General features: G+C 30.8%; 1 long non-coding RNA gene across 1 annotated transcript; it reads right to left on the bottom strand.

Moving 5' to 3' along the window:
* Positions 1 to 12,037: 12,037 nt before the first annotated feature.
* Positions 12,038 to 16,272, bottom strand: LOC132719469 (uncharacterized). The gene is made up of 3 exons (XR_009624233.1): positions 16,223 to 16,272; positions 12,835 to 12,951; positions 12,038 to 12,169 (listed from the first exon to the last, which is right to left on the bottom strand). It is a non-coding gene; the product is annotated as an uncharacterized LOC132719469 (long non-coding RNA).
* Between the last annotated feature and the right edge of the window lie 424 nt (positions 16,273 to 16,696).

Below are 16,696 nucleotides of genomic sequence, written 5' to 3'. Positions count from 1 at the left end.
TGTCTATATAGATGTGGATGGGTATAACAACGGTCAATTGATATCTTCTCCAGCTGCATGTTACACAATCAAATCCTTCAAAGAAACATAAATTTAGCACAATGCTTAATAATGAAAATAAAATTCCCGAAATTGTATTTAGGAGAGGTGACATCGTCTTTATTTTGGTCTTATATCTGCATTCTAAGATTAATCCGGGTGTATATGAATAGTACTTACACTAAGTTGTTTACAATTAAGAGTTATTCTATTAATTGTTTTGCGATAATTATACTTTGAATATAGTGTTTATAATCAGTAATATTCTTTATATTGTAACAGTTATAAATATTCATTTCTTGAAAAAAAAATTTAACATAATTAAAATCATAAGCTGCTTATTTTATAAAATAAGCGCATCGATGATTGCTGAGAAGGTGTAAACTGATGGCATTTTAAAACTCACTTGCATTTGAGGAAAATGGCAAAATGTAAAATGAACGGGAATTAAAGTAATACGCAAATAATACAACATTAATTAACGGGGAAGCCTATGAGAGTTTAAAGGAAAAAAGTAAATATTCAATCTTCTGTTATTTCTTAATATATCTAGGGGTTTGGAAAAGATCATCAAAACACATATTAATTTTAAATAGGTGAATATAGCCCAAATGAGATATTATTGACCCGAGAAGCTAGACATTTTAGTTTAAAAGAAATATTTTGTCTTAGAATATATCCAACTGTAGTTATTAGAATTCTGTAAAAAAAAACATATTGTCAATCAGCTGTGAGCAATTGAATAAGAAAAATATGTTTGTAATTACATTATTTCTAAGGTTGCTTATGAAGTCTGGTTGATACAATTGTCTCTGACATATCTTATACGTTCAATTTAAAATTTGAAAACGATGTTTGAGCCTCAAAAAAGCTTGTTTTTATGTCTTGACAGGTTCCCACTTTTGATGTCTTGCTGCAGTTTCCAAAAATATACTCTTTTGCTTCGGGTGCTTGCAATAAGTATTGTTTTTGTTATTTAAAATTGTGTATGGATGTAAAAAAAAATGTCGCATTCAGCACTATTTTGTCCAGTTTATCAGCATCTCACATATTCTAAATCCATTATTATGATAACAATATAAATCACATGTTTTCCATTTGTATAGAACGATAAACATTTACCTGTTTTCATCAAGTCATCTGTAAGAACTGAACTCCATGATCGAAAATTTGCATCATATGCGATTAAAATAATATTGACTGTACCCTTATGCAACAACTTTCGATGTATAACAATTCTTTTAAATTCGTCATTTAAACGGTTATCAATTAAATAACTCGTGTTTGCGTTCTTTTAACAAAGTACACTTGTTTATTAATGCATATTACCTCACATTACATTTTTCATTTGTTTGACATGCTGTTAGCTGACGAACTGTTCAATCATATAACATGGTTTGTTTGTTTGTTTTTTTAAATTATGAATCTGATGTTCATCAAGGAAATAATAAAAAATTTTACTTTTCAGTAATTAAAAAATAGGAGTTTTTTTTAATCACGTTCGCACTTTGATAAAATTCTGGCCACGTTTTTAAAGTATGGGGGTAAATAAAATGTATCATCTTGGTAGATTTAGATAATTGCAAGTTTAAAGGGGTTCTCGTCAAAACCGTTGCAAACCATATTTTTTATCGTATTACATGTATATTTTCGTATAGTCTACTCCTTTTTTGACGTTACCAAAGAAATCTGTCGGAACATAACACACATCCAGGTAAGCATGCGCATTTTCTAACAGTTCTTAATGTTAAGTGTTTGTAGGTTACAAATTTTACACATGCTTACATTCTGTCATAATCTTAGATATGACTATTGTTGCAACAACCTACTCCGTTCTTTAAAAACATCTTTATTTAAGGAACACATGATTTGACCAGCATTTAAATATTGAGCATGAGTTACAAGTGATTTATTAACTAAATATTTCGGTAAGAAATATCATTTTCAATACCAGAAGATACATCATTTTAAATAATCTTCACTACGGTCAAAACGTCGAAAACATGAAAATTCTTACACCGATCAAGTGAAACACTTAAAATGTAATAATCTGCAAAGATTTATAAAGAAAAACATAAATGTACTAAAAATTAAAATGAATAGCGATCTTTGTGTGATTCTTAGCAAATTTTTAGTGAAAAGAGTTGCAAAGATTGTTTTTTTTTTTGTTTTGTTTTTTGGCCATTTTGCACAATATAAATTATCAACTGCAAAAACGGCATGAGGCAATTATCAGAAGATTTGCACACAAGTTTTTGGTCCAGATATACATCAAATGCTACATAAATCCCGGAACAATATTTTAGTACTGTCATGTTCAAAACTTATATATATAAACTATATATATATTTATGGTATCGTTATATTTCTTATTAAATGTTTATTTTTGATAAAAGGTTCTTCAATGAAGTTGTTAACATTTTTTTATTTATCGTTATGTTCATTTCACTCTACACACTCTAGATACACATATAGTGTTATGAAAATGGCAGTTTTTTATGGAAGGACTAAATTTACTTGACCAGTAATTAGATAAACAGCTTTCCAAACTTACTTTGTGCATTGTCTTAATCAAATAAGATAAACTCCGTAAGAACGTCCAGGTTTCAATAAATTTCTGCTATATTGTACTTAAAAGAAGAGCACAGAATATCTTTAAATAAAGAATAATTCTTCTTAGGAAAGAAAAATTGATTATATATATTAAATGTATTAACATATTAAATTCGAAAGGAGTAAAAGGCAGTTACCATTAGAAGTATCCTCAAGAAAATGTTAGACAAATATCCGCACGCTGAACAAAAAAGAAGAATATTTCAATAATGTATAGTTGCAGACGATCTTTTTATAGTCTTAAACGTTAATTGCACGTGATAAATCAAACGCTGTAAATGTCACGAGCAATACTTACGTTTAAAATTACATACGTCACAATGCATTTGTGTATATGTTTTAGCAACAAAATCAGGTCACTAGATAACATTTTTGTGTCTCATTTTTCATCAACAAATGTGAACTAGATATTAACGTGACATTTCTTGCAGTTGAAGCGTATTTTGATCTAGTTTTCATTTACTTATATTTGACTTAATTGTTTTTCGTTTAGATGTTGATCAATCGCACAAAAAAAACTTTCCATTGCTGCCGACAATTTCCCGATTAAATAGTTAAGGGAAAAAGATATGAACAAGCCAGTGCAAGTCAGAAGGTACCGAAGTTATAATAGGAAATACTCGCAAAACCATCTTGAGTTACGTCTTTGGAAGACTTATGTCGCGTCCGTATATGGAGCAATGTAAAGATTTTTTTTTTTTACTGACATTGTATATCACAACTTGACCTTTTGCACAAAGAAGTCCTTTACGACAACATGTATAAGATTTCCTCATAGCCGGCGAAGGAATAAACTTTTATTTAGACTAGATTAATGATCCTAGAAATATACAAGTTAATATGCTTCTCAACATTGCATTTGACGAGGTCAGAAAAGCTAAGTTTTCTCTTGTCAGACGGCTGTATCATCAAACAGGCCGCTGACTAAACATGCTGTTGTAGGCCAAATGTTTATCCAGATTATTTAAATATTGTACACAAGTTGGCATAGTAATATTGTTTACGTATTACGTACGCTATTTATTTGGTTTATTGATGACACTGCAATACAACCATTTTGTAATTATGCTCATACTAACTTAAATGTCTTATTTTTTATCATTCATGTAATATTGGTTTCTGTTCTGCTTTGTTTTATATTACTTTATTACACACTGATTTTGCTAATACTGTAGCTCAACATTTTCTATTACTACACAAGTACTTAAACATGTGCACTATGCATGTCTTTAAGTTAGAATGATATAATAATACGTGATTATGTAAAGCTTCCTTTCATGACATGTGTTTAAAATACCTTATCGTTGGCAACAAAAGTTTAAGTGATCTAATCTCTTGGTCAAATATATAACAAATATTCTTTCTCTGTCTCATACATATAAAAAAGCAAAAACGTGTTACTCTCTTATTATCATATCAAAATGCTTTTCTATTACATATTCACGTATTGATTTTCGAATTCGACATGCCTGTTCTTAATTAAGTAATATTAGTGGCAATGCCTAAAAACAACAGTGGTTTTGTGCTGTTTGTACAATAGTTATATCCATCGATTATTTATTGTCTTTTATAGACGAATTTAAAAAAAGAATACTACATTTTATAATTAACATCTATAATAGAGTGCTAAAATGTTCTATGCACTCTTCTGAATCTAGAGACCTATTTTCAAAACTAATTTTATGTTTGCATATTTTTGACACAATATAATAACATACACCTGTTATAATAATTCATATTTAATAATTACCACGTTTATAAAGATAACATGCATGTAGGAATGCGGAATATATGTAAATATCAAGACATGTTAACATTACGCATACTACGTGATCAACATTTTAATTTTTTTTACAATACAGTATACCTGTCCGTAAAATGTTATTCAATGCATATATTATTATTGTTGTATATTAATGTACAGTATCTGTACATTTTCCAAGAAGAATACATCCCTAGACCAAACTGAAATGAAACAAGTTCGTGAGTCATTTGTTTATTCTGGATTTTGTATTTGGAACTGCCTCCTCGTTTTATCAATCCTGCTACATCTGTAAATGATACTTGAGATGTTCATTGTTATTGTTATCATTATCATTATTATCATTATTATTATTATTATTATTATTATTGTTGTTGTTGATGTTGTTGTTGTTGTTGTTGTTGTTGTAGTATAAAGGTTTGTAATAAAGGTGACATTATTGTCTTATAAAGTCATTTAATGCTTCTAAGAAAAGAACATCAAACTTCATTTCAAGTGAATAAGCCATACGTTTTAAGTCATTAATAGATAGTTCATACTGAATTAAGCTTCGCAAATTTACCACAATTGATACTTTTGTGATTATGCGTAAATTGTGTTAGTAATAACTTTTTTTCTTGCCTTATTATGTGGTATAGCAGAGTACATGGTCATCTGTCAACAGTTTCCTGTACAATCATGTTGACAAGTTTTTGAGCCCTTCTTACATCGCCTCTTAACTAGTACTGTATAATGTCATTTAATGCTAAAGATAGAGTTACTGTTTCATCATAATCATCTAATTTACTAGAATGCATACTGAATAAGCGTAATTCTAGAACGCTTTGATCAGACTGAAATGTAAGCGTTAAAAAGTAATAATATGTCATTAATTTATTGCAACTATATATTAATTCATATTTCAGTCTTATAAGTTGAATGAATACTTGATAATGTGAGAATATCATTTCTTTTGTTTCGCTTAAATCTGCACGCCTTCAGATGAGCCAAACTGTTTCAAGACAATCAATATTTAGAAAAATATACTAAAATTTAAAGAAAGGTGAAAACATTCAAGATCCAAGTGATATTTACATGTTATATGCCGTTTGAAACTGCTTTTGTAGTATTTTATCACCATATTTCTACTGCGTTACTAACGCAGTAAGTGTTGTTTTTGCACATGTTGTCCACTTTTTGATAATTTAATTTCCTTGGATTGTAAGTGCCGATTGCAATATGTATATTACTTTATTTGTCAACCTCACAACATTTAACGTTTAAATACAATTCCAAAATTTTCATAAAAATTAACATGATTCTGGAGGCGTGCTGCTTTAATAGCTAATAGCATATGAACTATCCTTGTTAATTAATTAAAACATAGATGTCATGAAATGTCAATACTTTGGGCTCGTATATCTCAAAGGATTTACTGTTAAATTGTATCGTACATCTTATATGGTACTCTTTGGTAATTTTGACCCGGATATGAGCTATCAAATAGTTGATGTATGTTAAGTATCAAAGCTACTAATCTAATATGCAAATGTTATGAGCCAGAGATGACTTACGTCTTAATGTGTGCCAACATTTGATTAATTTTTCATCAGTGTGGTCCTCGTTATATATGTCGTATAATAGTGTATATATTTAAGTCTTGTTTATATAATAAATATACCGAGATGTTCATATGAAGCTTAAACAATTCCATAGCATTTACTTTCAGACAAAATGTATTATTTCTACATTGTCATAAAACTTTGGTTTCAACACTAGGTATTAAGATTTTGACATGTTTATGGCAAAGTGTTAAATGTTGTTAACCCTATATACAGGTATAACAAACCTGGATTATAACACTACAAACAAATGTTTAAACAAGGCAGCGCTGTTTCTTTATTTTAGGACACGTGGAAATTTACTTTGCAATGTTTCCGTATCCGTGTTTAAACGTTATAATCGACCAATTAAACTGGTCGTTACAAACATGCACCATTGTAATTTCATAAAATAGTTTGCCTATTTCACAGGCAAATATTTAACGTAAATTCGCTTTCATATCATCCTACTAATTACATTTGTCAAATGTCATAATAAATAACCTATTCATAATTACCTTTTTTCGTACCTTGTCATACCTTTTCTTAGAAAAATATCATTGAAACAAAAGATTAAGACATTCGTTAAAACCACGCGACCGCATAAATTTGCCAGGTGCATACCTATGTCAAGCAACGAGTATCAAAATTATAAAAATGTAAAACACTTGATTTGATATGCATATATATGTCCAAAAATAAACACTTAAAGTCGTGAAATATGTATTAACTGTTCTAATCTATGAAAAACGAAACGAATGTCTTGGTTGTCTTTTGACGCCACTGTGTTTTTTAAACATTGAAAATGCTGAACTAATTTTTAAAACGCAGTTACCATGAAATTTAAATATTTGACAAGCTAGTCTAGACATGACGTATGCTTGTTTCTGATGTACCTTGCACATCATACCGAACATTTCCGTGTTGTTGATGGCACTCATTGTCACCGATAAAAATCCATTAATATATCGACCTGTTGACTAAGTAAGCACTGTTTGACTCTAAGAAGGAGACAAATGATTTCACTTTTTAAATTACTAAGATTCTACAAACAAAATACCTCTAGTATATGTTTCATTGTTTTTGAATAAGTCGTTTGATATGATTATGATATAAGGAAATATCGTGCTGTTGATTGTTTATGAGATATAAAAACATAGTTGATACTGACGACTTTGAACATAAAACTGTAGCACGAACATGTTTCGAACTTTAGCTTCATATCATACATTTAACAAACTTATACTTTTCCTGACTGTAAATTAACTGAATGAATTATTTTGATAAGACACTGATACAACTGTTGTTGAATGAGCTGAGATATATTTACATATACTTTATTAAGTGATCTAAAATGTTTGCAAAGTACAAATGGTTAATTCAACTTATGGTTACCATCTTCTTTGGCGACATCGTATTGCATGTTCATTAATTGAAGGATTATTGAAAAAGATAAGCAAGGATATTTTAGTATTGTGACAGGTTACAAAATGTAAATTACCCTTTAGTCTATGAGAGCAAAGATTGACAATAAAGAGAGAGAAACATTCACGGAACATTATCCCCAATAGCATCTATCCACAATAGGCAGCTGGACAAACAATACAATCAATTATTTAAATGTCCTCAAAGTCATGTACACCCTTTAAATATGTTTTAGTACAAAGAAGGATAACGTTGCTATCATTTAACTTTACCACTTTTTTACCGTCTAAATAGCACAATATAATATATCTGACACAGGCGGATTTCAAATCCTTTTACAACAATGCTTCTTAGTACCGCAGAAATTTAAGAAAATTTCCTATCGTATGAGGAGCGGTAAAATAATATCCATGCTTCTGATACTCCTGTTTTTCTAAGTTCAGTCATACATATTATATATATTGTTGGAAACTAGATTGTTTCGCAAATAATTTTAAGAGTCAATTGGGTGTTCAATTTTTGCCCAATGGTATAGGATAGATGTTTCGGCTGTTATGGACTTTTTTATAGATGAACAGCGGTTTGTAATAAAGTTTATGTTGTGCAGAAGGCGGAACGCCCTGGCATAATTTTTCAGAGGCTAAGATAGATGTGTTTCAAGTTTAGCCATCTACGCAGAACAAGTGTTTGTTACAAGCATAACTAGGATTGGGTGATCAGCTGAGGCGATGGTAGTCTTTGTCAACAAATGTTGTCGAGTTACTTTGGTGGTGAACAATTTCAGAATCTGAACATTTTTTGTGTTTACACAGGCACTAGTAAGGTTATATCCAGGTTGGTGACAAAACAGCTGTTCAATGGACAACCAAAGTGACAAATTCAAAAGTACAATTGAGACGTTTAAATCGTGAACTGCACTATCTCTGAAAATGAAATCATGCCGAACATGGGGCACTTTCTCTGAAAATGAAATGTTTGTTTATCATGCCGAACCTTGGACAAAAGTTCATTCAAAGCAGTATCATCAAGCTAGTTCTCTACCGCCTCATAATTTTAATCTGTCTTCTTCATAATTGTTGATTTTTTGGTATTCTGGCGGGATAATCGTGATCATTTCATGCTGTCTAACTGGGACCGTAAAGTACTGCTGAAAAAGAGGTTTTAAAAGTTCTCTGCGAAAAGCTGACATAAATGACTCCAAGGTTTAATCAGACAAATATCCACCTTCTTCATAATAACTCCTTCTCCAACACATTTGCATTCACAGTGGAGTTTATTTACTCTTACGAACGATAATGTTGTTGATTTCTCTCTATTGTCAAAATTTTGTCCCCTCTGTGACATTTTATTTGTTTCCAGAACTAAAATATATTATTGGTTTGAAAGAAATATAAGACCAGATTTTGTTATGTGCTGTCAAACTGTACCTTAAACATAGGTCTACGCCATGAAGGTGGCAAAATTTTCGAGACCTAATTGGAGAATATTTTGAGAAAGAACGAAAAGTCTTGATATTTTATGACCGTCCCTCGTATACCTTTTTATCGTTTTCTTTATTTTCTTGTTCGATGTTGATCAATACATTTATATCAAGGCTTAAAAGTATATCTCCCTAAACCACTTTGTTTGTATGTATCTGCTGAATGAGTCGTGATATATATTTCAGTACCAGGATTTATTGCCAGGTTGTTCTTTTCTCTGTCACTGACATCTTCAGTTAAGTTAGTATCGTTGTCAATTTCCAACTCTTCGTTGTCACTTTTAATTACAGGGTTATCAATCTTGTTATGGAGACGGTCAATCTGATTATGAACGTAAAGCTGATTTGAACGTTCATTCGTCACTGGAACGTACATTATCTCAGACGATATATCTTGTGCTACGCTTGGTGACTCTACGAGGGGTGATCCAAAAATTCGTGGACACGCTGCATAAAACAAAAAGTTATAAAGCAAATCACATGAAATTCTAGTATCTTATTAAGTGAGCATATGTCGATAAATTCTCAAAATATTGTAAAGATTGTACAAAAATTAACGATTCTGCACCAGTTTATATACATAGATATGACAAAACGCGGCGCAGCTCACGACGTCACAAACGACGTTATGCTATCATAGGAAGTAATCTATGTTACCGTTTTGCCTTATAACTTTTCAAAGTATTCCCCTTTAACCCGCACACATTTTTCATGGCGGCGGACCAAGTTTCTAAATGTACTCGCATACCATTCCTGGCTGAATGATGACAATATGCATTGGGTGGCTCCTCTCAACTCGTCCAGATTGTCAAAACGTTTCCCTCTCAACTCTTTCTTTAACCTGGGAAACAAGGCGAGGTCGCACGGGGAAAGATCAGGCGAATATGGTGAATGACTGAGTACTTCTGCTCCAAGCTGAGAACAAGAGAACGACACACTGACGGTTTATTTGTCACACTTTCGATCATTGTTTTTGTCTCGCCAGGCGTCTTTCCAAGATTTACACAGAACTGTATAACTGTCCGAAGTTTTGCTGGATCCGTTACGTCCATTTTTGATAAAGCTGTTTTTAGCACCTGTTCTTTAAAGCACGAGCGTAAAATAACCGCAACTTCCAAATGTCTTCTAATACTGACAGAATGACGTCAAATACATCAAAACAACGTTATTATAACATTTCCTGCAATTTTCTTTGTTTGCACAGGTTTTACATGTGTTTAAATGAGATGAAAACGTTTACATTACAGAGAAAAAGTAAGCTGCGCCGCGAGTTTGATACTTAATGTTTTTATTTTGTCATATATAGATAAAAAATGCAATTGATGTTTTAAAATTTGGTCAATTTATTAAAAAAGCATTGATTAATAATATCCAAAGAGTTCATCTCGGTAGGACGTCACGTTATGGAGATACACACATTGTCCACGAAGTTTTGGATCACCCCTCGTATATCTCCCGTGCTAGTTTTTCTGTTACTGCTTCGAAGTGGTTCTGTTGTTTTTAGAATAAAATAAACATAATTTCATTTCAAATAACCGAGAGGCATCCCCTAAAAGATAATTAATACGAAAACACTTTAGAATTACTTCAACTGTACTAATTACCAAAAGTTTCAGATGAAAACGATGGTTCAGGTGTTTCGCCAAGGAGTAGCATTTTTGAAACTATTTCAAGACACTAAAAATATAAAAAAGCTTTTGAGAAATAAAGTAAAAGCATTTCTGGGACATGATAGGTGTTTAAGAGAACCTCATATTGCTTGGTATTAGTAAAACAAGCAAACTAACGAGTCTTTGTATCCACGGTTATAGGAATTTCTATATCAAAATACAAATTTGAGTTACCAAAAGTATAGAGCCTGGTCATCCGGCAGAGATGTGCAGGCTTGTCTAGTTCTATACAGGGTTTTTCGAATAGAATATTTGAAAGACTCTGATCTATAATTCTGACAAAGGCTAATTGTTTTTGGTTCCAACAGGCTAAGGGTTTAAGTAAGTTTAACGTTAGAACAAATATGAGAAAGTGAACAGTGTTTGTCTACGCCTAGGAATCCAGCATATTTCAATTCAATATAAACATTACTAATTGTTTACAGTTGAATTTCTTTTATCACATTTTCTTGCCGTAAAAGAATGCTTATATTGTATCGATTTTAGGGTCTGAATAATAAGGAAATCAAATGTCTAAACGCCATTCCGATAATACATTAGATTTATAAAGATTGAATAAATGTTTCAGATATATTAGAAGCACACTATCTTGGTTTGTTTTTTCTAAATTGAAACATTTCTATATTTATATAAAAACTTTGCAATATTTTTAAATAACGCATACCTGACACAGACTCACTGTTTTTGTTGCTTTTCTTCCGCCTTCTTACAAAGAAAATACATAAAAGAACAACAAGTAGAATACAGACTAACACACTGACGGAGGCTATTGTCACAACAACAGGGGTAGACAGGTTTTCATTAGTAGTCGCCTGCTCCTTAAGGATATTGTCTTTTATTACATTTACTTGTTTTGTTACAGTTTCTGAAGGAAAAAACAACATTATTTTGATATAAATTATTGTAACACCATTGTCATTTCCATAGTTACATCATTTATATTTGATAAACTAGTATCAAACATTTATGTATAACAAAACTTCGAGAAACATTGATTGTGATTTCTATCAGAGCAATTGATTTTTTCATATATACATATGCTAACTAGAGATATTACTTTATAATGATTTCATTTCGTTTCATACATGTATTAGTTGTACTCAAATACAAACGTGATGCTGGAATTAAATCAGAATATTGAATAGCTAAAACTGATGATACAAGTAGTGTTGTTATATTTTTCTGGTCCTTCGGGTTCATTGATGCCAACACTAATAAGTGTTGAGAATTGAGTACCGCTCAAGCCGGTGCTAGGGGCGTGAGGGATGTTGCACTTATTCATTATCCCTCATGTACAGACTCAATCAAACCGAATCTGCAAATCTTGTGTAATTTTGTTGTGATTAATGCTTCCGAGGGCTCACTTTGTTTCCAGATTTGGATAAAGCATGCACTCGATCACAGCTTAACTGTACAAATTATTGGTTTGAATTAGGTTTCGATAAACTCGTGATATGTTCATACTAACGTTCTGCTTTTTGCTCATGTTGACAAAATTGTTCATCTTCTCCATACAAGCAATGCTTGACGCCATCACATTTAAACCTAATCGAGATACAATTTCCTATCATGCATCGGAAACCCGAAACTGCTTTACAGGCTGAAATAATTGTAAAAGTATTTAATATATGAGAATAAAGATCAGTAAGGAAAGACGACAGCCAATGAACGCAGCCCCAATAAATCCTGGCATCAAACCCTCAAACAACTTATTTATAAATGCCATTTTCGACTTCCATTTTATTTCTACCTATTCAATATCAGTTAGTTTTATAGGTATCAAAATGAAAGAGTGCAGCTCATTAGCCCACTTATCTAGCGTGGTTAAACTGCATGGAGGTGCAAGGCTCTATCCTAATGACAAAAGCTAATTACTTTAAGTTTCAGCAAGGTTAAGATTAAATCATATTCATACTCGAGCATCCTTCGAATCACATAATTTCTTCTTGATAATTGAAAAAAACGAATTGTAACTGGCAAATCCTTAAGTCACAGGGCTTTCAAATTTTCAAAGTGTCAAAAATGTTATGTACACGTTTCAAAATACTGTCGATGGGGTAAAAATGTTGGTTCTGTTGATGTTTAGATATGTATCAGTCATTTGTTTACCTTTAATATATAAGTTAGTAGAACAAAAAGCATGCTGTAAAATAATTCCTAAGAAAAGAATGTACAATCGTAGATGTCAGTTTGAAATTATTTCAAAATTTAAGGATTTTATTTGATGCTCTTATAGCAGTTAGAGCAATACTGTAAGATACTTACGACATTTTAGTTTCCATGATATACATGCGACTTTGTTACAAAGTCTATAAAGATGTGGCTGAGTATAGCAACGTCCTATTGGTACCTCCTCTTGCATTTTAACAAACTCAGATCATTCTGAAATATGATACGAAAGAGCACATACTAATTAACATTTAACCAAACTATTACAAAACCAAAAGCATTACACGAACAAATGAATAAAAAACACGAGTCTGATACTAAAACCATTGTTCCTTTACTTTGTCTGGTAACAAAGCTTAAACTAAGTATATTTCCTCTTCATTAGTGATTCAGTTCATTTATGTCACAATCAAGGCAACATATTATAAGGATTGAACATGTCTGACGGCTTACCAATGTCAGAAATCTTATCAAGACTTATCAAAAATATTCATAAATAATGTATCAAACGAAAGTGTGGCAAAGGATAATCTTTATGACACTCTACCACAATAGGCCGTTATAGAGGTGCTTGAGAGCGAAATATTGTCGCTTAAAACTGTAATGAACAAATAACATTCTAATATGAAATAGCAATAAATATCCACTGTTTCACCGCCTTTATTTTTTTTCACTGAGTATGTTCTATACTAAATACAATGTGTCTTCTTTTATTTCAAAGCAACGCGTTTTAAAATGACATATATCTTCCAAAATTGACATAGATATGAATAAATTGTTTGAGAAGTCTTGTAAATAACATTTATATATCCTATAGAAGTCCATTCAAAAATAACGCAATGCAAATAATTATGTTTATGCAGTAAAAAATGTTATTAGGTGGCAAGCAAAAAGCAACTGTTTCTTTTAAACCATATGTTACGCGATAAATCTAAAATTCAAAATTCGTTTGCATACTGTAATTGTTGTTTATTCTAATAATGTTGAAGGTATATATATCTGATTTTGATGTCACGTGACTAGCCTCGATGTTTATTGTAAATGTATCATTCAATTATGATGGTCGTAAACCGTTGAAATTTTTAATCCTAATTTAAATGATCAACTAAACACGGAAGTTGCATTGAAAATCATAAACGAGTTTTGTTGTGTTTTTTTTTTTTTTTTTTTTTTTCAATACAATCGATTAATAACCAAGTTATCGTTCTCGCGCAAGGACCGCAAAAAGTGAGTCTTATATATAAAAAATATATTGATTTATAGGAAATGATTTGTGTATCAATTGCTATAGTTTTGAGAAATATGAAATATATTTCAACATTTCAAAAATTTAGTTTTTAATACTCCTACGTGAGTAGTTCTTATGATGAAAAGGGTCTAGTTAATTATACAAACATTGTAACTTGATACCTAAATATGATTGATCGCATGTCCCAGGGAAATCATATTCTTCTAATTATATTAGTAATATCAAAGAGTCTTAGAGTACTCACATGAAATAAAATTGAGAAAAAAAAATAAAACTGTACTTCATAATTTAAGTTTGACAAATCGAAAGTTTGAACCATATTGAATGTTTGATTATATCTATTCGGTGTATATCAATCAGTATTTCATCATTAAAGGCATTCGTCAATAAATCAAATTGTTATTGTTCTCATTAAGCATATTGATAATGTTAAACTATAAATGAATGCATATTTGACTGACACTACTTCTATTCGCTGTCTATTCATGCCGCACACACATGCAGTATAGTTATTAAAATAAAAGTTCTTTTATTTAACTTGAATAAAAATACAACTATTACCTAAAGGCACTTTATGCCTCAGAAAATAGTAAATTTTTACTTATTAAGAAAGGACAAACATGAATTTTGTAATGTTTAAATAATAGCTGTAGAGAATGTTAGATGTTTAATACCTGTAAGAATGTAGCGCTAAATTTGAAATAATTTGTCTTAAAAGTAAAAGAATGTAAAAAGTGGTATTTCTAATTCCAGACAAAATAATAATTCACTAACTATACGTATCGCCAAAAAGACGAAAAAGAAGGTTAAGATAATTGACCAACTGGTAACTTTTTAGATACTATAAAAGTACACCAAAACAAAGAGCTTTTGTAAAATAAAGATAAATTACATGTCTGAAGCATAATGGGCATTTAATAAATTATCAAAATAAGAGCAAAATTTTAAACGTTACTTACTACTTCGATACAAACAAGAACGATTTGTTGACACACAGTATAAAATTGCAGAATTAACAAACATAATGAACATAAGTGAACATGCAAAGGGGTTTGGTGAGAAAAATTACTGTTGCCATTCCTCTGATGAATTCAAGTTACATACATGTTGTTATTACATGTATTATTTCAAATTTTGCTACTTTTCATTTTTTGTCATAAACTAGTCTAATGAAAGGTTCTTGATATAGCACATTGCGTAAGGAAATTAGCTTATTGAAACATGGATTCTTTATTAATAAATTACAAATAACATATGACTTTTGAAAATGGCATCACATTCAAATAATTAAGCGTACTTATTGTTTTGATTTTTTTAACATTTATTAATTTTGGTTTTTATTTCTCGTTTAGCAGGTTTAATTAGATTCTTCTTTGTAAATAAACTGGCTATCATGTTTCTGTAGATGAATATAAATGCTGGTTTCTTACATTTATCATATATCAGAAACTTGGTTAGATATTTTAGAAAATGAGATAAGATATATTATATATTTATCCCATAGTTGTGCCGCTTTTGTGACTCCGTAAAAACGGTATTTCACGGCCTTAAACACGCTCTAAATGTAGAGCGTTATACTATTAATTTTATTAGCGCGCCAATGAAGAAATGTAAGTTTGTTTTGTTGTTGTTGCTGCTGCTGCTGAAAATAGTTCTTATTTTGGGTATGTGATAAGAAGAATATTATATTCGTGATGGTACGTTACTAAATTTATCAAACTCGTTCATTAAATTCAGTAATTGAATCTAAACTCATTCAATATCCTCAAAATATTTATTGTTAAAATGATAATACAACTCTATTTTTTTTCACCATTTGAGACAACAAAAAAGGGGGTGAAAAAGGCGTTAAAAGGCATGTAAATCGTGTAATGGGTTATACAGTGTCTTAGTTCATCAATTTAAATGGATGGGATCGCGAAAAATATGAATAATTGTAATTTAAAGACAACAAGATAATATGTACTTTGAACTGGTGTAGCTTATCACTCATGGTCAAGGTAAGAATGCATGTATCATTTTTTATAGCAATTCAGTATAGATATAATAATGTTGCACATACAAACTACGAATAAGAAAAAAGTAAGATCTTGTAAATTTGAAACACTTGCTTAATGCTTTTATTAATCTCTATATTTCAAAACTTCAATATTAACCCTGATTCAGAGAAAATTTAACTTTATCTCAAAGAGTCATTAAAAAATATTTAATTGATAAAGTAAAGAATTGCATTACCATTACAAGTATCCTTGTGGAAATTAAACAAAATTACCGCACGCGCAGAACATTTTACAACATTATAAAATGACTGCAGAAGATCACTTTTATCGTCTGCAACATTTATTGCGCGTAATGATATGATTACTGCCAAGAGCAATACTTTAAATCACATACGTCGTCATTGATATGTTTAATCAATTAAATCAGGTCACTGATAACATATTTGTGCATGTCATTTTTCATCAACTGTGAAACAATACATCTAATGCAGTTGAAGGTCTGTATACATGCAATTTGCAAACATATGCAGTGCAACTTTTGCAGAGGAACGTATGCTCTTTGGGAGTCAAATAATTTGATTGTTGATAAGAGCTGTTGAATATAATTGGTTAAATTTAGTGTTATTTTACTGTAGAAAGATATGATATTTTGTTGGAAAGACGTAATTGCTCTACAGAAGCCCGCTCCTCAGAGCTTTACTGTACCATT

Source organism: Ruditapes philippinarum, unplaced genomic scaffold (assembly GCF_026571515.1).
Source record: "Ruditapes philippinarum isolate M1 unplaced genomic scaffold, ASM2657151v2 ctg2010_1_1_1_1, whole genome shotgun sequence".
Lineage (NCBI taxonomy): Eukaryota > Metazoa > Mollusca > Bivalvia > Venerida > Veneridae > Ruditapes > Ruditapes philippinarum.
This window is presented reverse-complemented; position numbering and strand designations above follow the sequence as displayed.